This window comes from Oncorhynchus nerka, linkage group LG9a (assembly GCF_034236695.1).
Source record: "Oncorhynchus nerka isolate Pitt River linkage group LG9a, Oner_Uvic_2.0, whole genome shotgun sequence".
Lineage (NCBI taxonomy): Eukaryota > Metazoa > Chordata > Actinopteri > Salmoniformes > Salmonidae > Oncorhynchus > Oncorhynchus nerka.
The window spans coordinates 29,395,490-29,404,131 of record NC_088404.1 but is presented as its reverse complement, the minus strand read 5'-3'; positions in this window follow the sequence as shown (position 1 = coordinate 29,404,131).

The window sequence follows — 8,642 nt, the reverse complement described above, 5'->3', positions numbered from 1 at the left end:
GTTAAATAAAGGTTAAAAAAGTATAATAATTACATTGCAACAACATAAAAAATTCCACAGCTCAAACTGTAATTCTGTTACAGAACTTGGCATCTGCACTGTTGTTCAAGTAAAACATTTTTCGTAGAATTATCTGTGGAAATTGTAATAAGATACCTTTGTGCATATAGTTGTATGGTTTATTTAACTTATCAAGCATTGGCTTTTGTTTGGCATACATTCTAAAGTGGAAAATCTGAGTCTCAGATTGGAATTGCCATTTTATTAAAAAAGTGTAGTGAAGAAAGGTCAGAAAAGGTCAGAAAAGGCAGATGAGGTTGTCGCCTATGGGATCTCTATTTTCAACAGGCGATCCTAGAGTATAAAAGGTCATCTCAGGGCAGCACAATAACACAGGGAGAGAGAAGGTACACATCCATACAGGAAAACACCAACCTTAGCTCAAATAGCCTGCTTAGTAAAATATACCCTCAACATTTAGGAAGAGAGAAAGGGAAAATGGTGGGAGTGAGGGAGAGAGGTTAGTGGGAGGATGGGAGAGAGGAAGTGATGGGAAGAGGAAAGGAGAGAAGCAGTGGGCGGGGGTGGGAGTGAGTGTTGACCTCAGAAGCTAAAGAGAGCCGGGAGAACGAAATTGGATTTGTGTGTGTGGTTTGAACACCAGGTGACCCAAGGTGTTAGCCGGTGATGTACAATATTAAAGTTTAAACAGTCAACCCCTTTTAACCTCTCCCCGACTGGAATAGCAATAGGCTTAGGCTAAATGGTGACACAAACTGGACACTTACAATACAAGGGGGTGGGATAAGGTTTCTGTTTAGGTTTCTAACTAACTAACTCCTCATTGCTACTGACAGGTGGCCTTGGTTAGAGTTGCAGCCGTAAATCACAGGGCTGCAGAAAAGGGTTCCTACTCCACTTGAAATAAACATGCTCCTACACTCACGTCACACAGCAATGAAAAAACAATTGCTGTGCTCTACAAGGTCATTCCATCTAGGAACATGATTTATTTACAAAAGCCTACATCTGATTATTTTTATACCACCTCTGGCAAACCAAAATGTCGACATATTACACCACTATATATAGAGAGCGATGGTGTAACCTATACAACAGTATAGCTTCCGTCCCGAACCAGGCACCCTCTGCACACATCGACAACAGCCACCCTCGAAGCATCATTACCCATTGCTCCACAAAAGTCACGGCCCTTGCAGAGCAAGGGGAACAGCTACTCCAAGGTCTCAGAGCGAGTGACGTCACCGATTGAAACGCTATTGGCGCGCATCCAGCTAACTAGCTAGCCATTTCACATCGGTTACACCTACATTCTCTAGAAACATATACCCATAAGTCTTTATAAAAAGCTGATAAATATTCTCTCTATACCACGATATACATTCCCTTCCAGTGTTAGAGCAGCCACATGGCAACACAGAGGCTACACCGATGTAAAGCGACCAATAGGAGTGGTGTATGGGCTGCCCGTCTGCCTGTCTCTAATGAATGGCTGTGTGTCTATGGCAGCGAGGGGGAACAGCGTTGCTACCTGGTGACGAATAGACAACGGCCATGTTTCACTGTCCCAATTAGCTGGCAGCAGCCATCAGCTGCCTTCCTTCCTCTGCCTGCCTGGGGTCTGACTGCTGTGTAGAAGGACGTGATTTCACAGGGTCAATGATTAACACTCTGGAACCAGCACTCTCACCCAGTGGTGGAAAAAGTACACAATTGTCATACTTACGTAAAAGTAAAAGACAAGTAAATGGAAAATAACCCAAGTAAAAGTGAGTCACCCAGTAAAATACTACTTGAGTAAAAGTCTAAAAGTATTTGATTTTAAATATAATTAAGTACCAAAATAAATGTAATTGATAAAATGTACTTAAGGATCAAAAGTAAAAGTATAAATAATTTCAAATAATTTATATTAAGCAAAACAGATGGCACCATTTACGTACAGCCAGGTGCATACTTCAACACTCAGACATAATTTACATTTTTTATTTAATTTTTTATTTTACCTTTATTTAATTAAAACCTCTAGTGACTCCCCATCCCACATGAGGGAGCGTAATCATTGACTGACACTAATTAGCATAACGCAATGGACATAAATATTCCTAGAAAATATTCCTATTCATGAAAATCACAAGTGAAATATATTGAGACACAGCTTAGCCTTTTGTTAATCACCCTGTCATCTCAGATTTTCAAAAATATGCTTTACAGCCAAAGCTAGACAAGCATTTGTGTAAGTTTATCGATAGCCTAGCATAGCATTTTGTCCAGCTAGCAGCAGGTAACTTGGTCACGGAAATCCAAAAAGCAATCAAATTAAATAATTTACCTTTGAGGAGCTTCGGATGTTTTCACTCACGAGACTCCCAGTTAGATAGCCAATGTTCCTTTTTTCCCAAAATATTATTTTTGCAGGCGATATAGCTCCGTTTGTTCTTCACGTTTGGCTGAGAAATCGTCCGGAAATTGCAGTCACGAAAACGCCGAAAAATATTCCAAATTAGCTCCATAGTATCGACAGAAACATGGCAAAAGTTGTTTATAATCAATCCTCAAGGTGTTTTTCAAATATCTATTCGATAATATATCCACCGGGACAATTCGTTTTTCAGTAGGACCGATTGGAATAATGGCTACCTCTGTATTTTACGCGAGAATCACTCTGGGAGCATCAGGTGACCACTTGCGCAATGTAGCCGCTTACGGGTATTCTTCAACATAAATGCGTAAAACTACGTCACAATGCTGTAGACACCTTGGGGAATAGGGAGAAAAAGTAATCTGGTTGATAGCTCATTCACTGCTAAATAGGGACGCATTGGAACGCAGCGCTTTCAAAACATGAGGCACTTCCGGATTGGATTTTTCTCAGGCTTTCGCCTGCAACATCAGTTCTGTTATACTCAAAGACAATATTTTTACAGTTTTGGAAACTTTAGAGTGTTTTCTATCCTAAGCTGTCTATTATATGCATATTCTAGCATCTTGTCCTTTCCAAAAATGAAAATACTGCTCCCTAGTCACAAGGTAGGCAAGTTGAGAACATATTGTCATTTGCAATTGCGACCTGGCAAAGATAAAGCAAAGCAGTTTGACACATACAACAACACAGAGTTACACATGGAGTAAAACAAACATACAGTCAATAATACAGTAGAAAAATAAGTCTATATACAATGTGAGCAAGTGAGGTGAGATAAGGGAGGTAAAGGCAAAAAAAGGCCATGGTGGCGAAGTAAATACAACCATACTGGAATGGTTGATTTGCAGTGGAAGAATGTGCAAAGTAGAGATAGAAATAAATGGTAGTTGTTTGGGCTAAATTATAGATGGGCTATGTACAGGTGCAGTAATCTGTGAGCTGCTCTGACAGCTGGTGATTAAAGCTAGTGAGGGAGATAAGTGTTCCCAGTTTCAGAGATTTTTGTAGTCGTTTCAGTCATTGGCAGCAGAGAACTGGAAGGAGAGGCACCCAAAGGAAGAATTGGTTTTGGGGGTGACCAGAGAGATGTACCTGCTGGAGCGCGTGCTACAGGTGGGTGCTGCTATGGTGACCAGCGAGCAGAGATAAGGGGGGACCTAGCAGGGTCTTGTAGATGACCTGGAGCCAGTGGGTTTGGTGACGAGTATGAAGCGAGGGCCAGCCAACGAGAGCATACAGGTCGCAGTGGTGGGTAGTATATGGGGCTTTGATGACAAAACTGATGGCACTGTGATAGACTGCATCCAACTTATTGAGTAGGGTATTGAAGGCTATTTTGTAAATGACAGCGCCAAAGTCAAGGATTGGTAGGATGGTCAATTTTTACAAGGGTATGTTTGGCAGCATGAGTGAAGGATGCTTTGTTGCGAAATAGTAAGCCAATTATAGATTTAACTTTGGATTGGAGATGTTTGATGTGAGTCTGGAAGGAGAGTTTACAGTCTAACCAGACACCTAGGGATTTGTAGTTGTCCACATATTCTAAGTCAGAGCCGTCCAGAGTGGTGATGTTGGACAGGCGGGCAGGTACAGGCAGCGATCGGTTGAAGAGCATGCATTTAGTTTTACTTGTATTTAAGAGCAATTGGAGGCCACGGAAGGAGAGTTGTATGGCATTGAAGATCACCTGGAGGGTTGTTAACACAGTGTCCAAAGAAGGGCCAGAAGTATACAGAATGGTGTTGTCTGCGTAGAGGTGGATCAGAGACGCACCAGCAGCAAGAGCGACATCATTGATGAATACAGAGAAGAGAGTCGGTCCAAGAATTGAACCCTGTGGCACCCCCATAGAGACTGCCAGAGGCCCGGACAACAGACTCTCTGATTCGACACACTAAACTCTATCAGAGAAGTAGTTGGTGAACCAGGCGAGGCAATCATTTGAGAAACCAAGGTTGTCGAGTCTACCGATGAGGATGTGCTGATTGACAGAGTCGAAAGCCTTGAGCCTTGTGTCCCCCTTTGAAGAGGGGGATGACCGCAGCTGCTTTCCAATCTTTGGGAATCTCAGATGACACGGAAGAGAGGTTGAAAAGGCTAGTAATAGGGGTGGCAACAATTTCGGCAGATCATTTTAGAAAGAAAGGGTCCAGATTGTCTATCCCAGCTGATTTGTAGGTGTCCAGATTTTGCAGCTCTGTCAGAACACCAGCTGACTGGATTTGGGAGAAGGAGAAATGGGGAAGGCTTGGGCGAGTTGCTGTGGGGAGTGCAGTGCTATTGACCGGGGTAGGGGTAGCCAGGTGGAAAGCATGGCCAGCCGTTGAAAAATGCTTATTGAAATTCTCAATTATAGTGGATGTATCGGTGGTGACAGTGTTGCCTATCTTCAGTGCAGTGGGCAGCTGGGAGGAGGTGTTCTTATTCTCCATGGACTTTACAGTGTCCCAGAACGTTTTCGAGTTTGTGTGGCAGGAAGCAAATTTCTGCTTGAAAAAGCTAGCCTTGGCTTTTCTAACTGCCTGTCTATTTTGGTTTCTAGCTTCCCTGAAAAGTTGCATATCACGGGGCTGTTCGATGCTAATGGAGAACGCCATAGGATGTTTTTGTGTTGGTTAAGGGCAGTCAGGTCTGCAGAGAACCAAGGGCTATATCTGTTCCTGGTTCTACATTTCTGGAATGGGGCATGTTTATTTAAGATGGTGAGGAAGACATTTAAAAAAAAACATTGCATGTGTGGGTGGTGGAACTGAAAGGTTGGATAAGGTATAATGAGCAGGGCTAGAGTCTCTACAGGGAAATAAGCCAATAAACCAGAACAGCAATGGACAAGGCATATTGACATTAAGGAGAGGCATGCTTAGTCGAGTGATCATAAGGATCCAGTGAGTAGTGAGGTTCTGGCTAGCTTCTGGCTAGCTTCTGGTTAGCTTCTGACTAGCTTCTGGTTTCTGGCTAGCTTCTGGCTAGCTTCTATTGTGGATTTCAGATTTGAGGTATATAATACTTTTTTTTAAATTGGTGAGGCGGGTTGCAGGAGAGTGTTTTGAAGTTGAGTTTTTGGAAAATAAAATATATAAAAGATATGTGAAGAAAGGTGCATATATATATACATATACGGGACACGACAAGACAAGGACAAAGGACAAGTGAAGTATTTGTGTTTAGTGAGTCTGCCAGATCAGAGGCTGTAGGGATGACCAGTATATTCTCTTGATAAGTGTGTGAATTGGACCATTTTCCTGTCCTGCTAAGCATTCAAAATGTAACGAGTACTTTTGGGTATCAGGGAAAATGTATGGAGCAAAAAGTACATTATTTCTGGAAGAATGTAGTGAAGTAAAAGTAGTCAAAAATAAAAGTAGTAAAGTGCAGATTTAAAAAATAAACGACTTACACTACCATTCAAACGTTTGGGGTCACTTAGAAATGTCCTTGTAATGAATGAATATTTTGTCCATTAAAATATCAAATTGATCAGAAATACAGTGTAGACATTGTTAATGTTGTAAATTGAAGTTGCTTACAATATTTACCATAAATTAGTGTGAAAGTCCCAGGTTTCACCCACTAGATGCTGCTGTTCCTGCTACCGCCACAACCTTTTATCCATTTTGCTGGTCTCCTGAGCTTATTAAAAAGATCACAACAGGAAACCAATAGCTTTATCTCATGATGAAAATATATAATGTGGTCATCTTCACAATCAAGCCAGTCCTCCATGAAAGCATTGTCGTTCATCATTCTCTTAGGCTTAATCTGTGTCCAGGAAACAGACCATCTGTGTTTGGTTTAATCCCTTCAAAAAAGGTCTGGATTAGTTAGACCATTCCTGGTGAACAATCAAACCATTAGGCTACAGCAGTTCTAATGGTTTCAAATGTTATGGTCTCTAATAGTCTTCAATGGTAAAACAGAAAAGACCAGTGAAATGTATAACAGCTGGTAGCCTGGTGCTTAAGAGCAGTGGACCTGTAACCAAAAGGTTGCTAGTTCAAAGCCCAGAGCTGATGTGCACATCAGTAAATTACTTAATCCTAATTTCGCTCGTAAATCTTTCTGAATAAGACTCTCTGTAAAATGATGTGGCATCTAGAGAGCAAAATGTCAAGGTAAATTATGAACTCAATTTAAATGGCTAATTTAACATCACCAGATTCACAAGGAATACCATATGATGAAGATACATCTCCATACTATTCCAAGATGCGTCTCCATACTACTCAGACATAGAGAGCTGATACTGTACAGCAGCCATAATATTTAGTTGTTGCCCTTTTTATGTGGAACCCAGCATTCATCATCTAGTTAGGTGACTGATTCTCAGAGATCAAATAACATTTCAATGCTAATATTGTCTGTTTCTAACTACAGAAATTATTTCCGAACAATCTGATTCATTGAGCTCCTTAGTGACGCAGCGGTCTAAGGCACTGCATCTCAGTGCAAGAGGTGTCACTACAGACCCTGGTTCAATTCCAGGCTGTATCACAACCGGCCTGGATTGGGAGTCCCATAGGGTGGCGCACAATTGGCCCAGTGTCGTCCGGGTTAGGGTTTGGCCGGAGAAGGCCCTCATTGTTAATAAGAATATGTTCTTAATTAACTGACTTGCCTAGTTAAATAAAGGTTAAAGGTCCTGCAAGACCCAAATAATACAAGGACGTGGGCCAAAGCTGGTGGAGAAAAGAGGGAACCTTGTATCGTGTGGTTGTCCATGTGTTTATTTTGCCGTTAATGTACGACGGTCTCCTTCTGCTCTGCATGTCATGTGTAAGGAACTCAGGTCTGGATGAGCACATCACTGCACAGCAATGCCCTGAAAGCATGCCCTCTGAAACCCCCCCATTCATAATCCTGGCTCTCTGAATCCAAACAGGCAGTGGAACCCAATGTGCAATTAAGTGTGTGCTGTGCATGTGTGTGTTCAATGTTGAGGGGGGGTTAGCGTGAGCGAACGAGAACGAGAGAGCCTGCTACATCAGGATCTTTCAGCTCGAGGACTGTCTGTAAGACATTGCCCTGCCCCACTCCATCATTGACTGAAATTATTTCATAGAGTATGTTTTTTCCTCCAGCCTTATAAAAGCCCTATTACCATAATCAGATCCACAGATTGTTGGTCATTGATTGTAAAGACAAACAGCAGAAAGGTCACCAGTTCAACAGGTCACCACTTAATTAGAATTTGTCTGTTTTCATTTTGTTTTCTGTTTTCATGTTTTAATTTCAACGTTCAGCACTAATTCCAAAAAGTTTTGGGACACTGTAAAGTCCATGGAGAATAAGAATAACTCCTCCCAGCTGCCCACTGCACTGAGACTAGAAAACACTGTCACCACTGATGAATCCACGATAATCGAGAAATTCAATAAACACTTTTCTATGGCTGGCCATGCTTTCCATCTGGCTACACTAACCCCGGCCAACAGCTCTGCACCCCACGCAGCAACTGGTCCAAATGACCTAAGGAGTATAGCTAAGGATTTTTGTGCAATCATGTTTTTACATTAGGCATTTTCAGGGCAACATCCACGACAGAAGCCAAAGGCCCCATCATGCTCACCATTACATCCCAGAATGTTCTGGGTCACACAACTCTGACCACCAACCTGAGTCTGCTCACTTTTAATTAATTGAGAAAATTGAGTCATGCTGAGCCTAGTAACCAGCAGGCCTCCACACCTGTAGGCCATACAGTGGGCTATGTGAATTCAGGACAATATTATTTTCATTCAAAATGCCATGAAATATGCCGCATCATAGACATACAGCACTGGACTATTCATAACATGGAGATTTGAGAACAGATGGCACCGTATCGGTGACCTTTTTGCCCCAGGAAACAAACTATCTGTTTGGACAGTTTGACCAATTTTGACTCCCAAGTATGACTACAATGAATCCATCTTAGCATGTCAAATCATCCAGGAACAGTGTGTCTTTCTCAACAACTTTCCTTGATTCCTCGCTTACTCTTTCTCAAAGTGCATTGGATAACATGGATCTTCTCATCCAATGCGATTTGAAAATTAAGTGAGAAGACACAAGGACTCAAATAAAGATGAAAAGTGCGAGGACAGAAAGCTAACCTTCTGGTTTGTCGAGGATACAAGGATTCCAGGAAAGACCAAATTAGAAAGACCTAAGGAAGATCTCAAATGCATACTTCTCGTGTCCTCTCTCCTCATCTTCT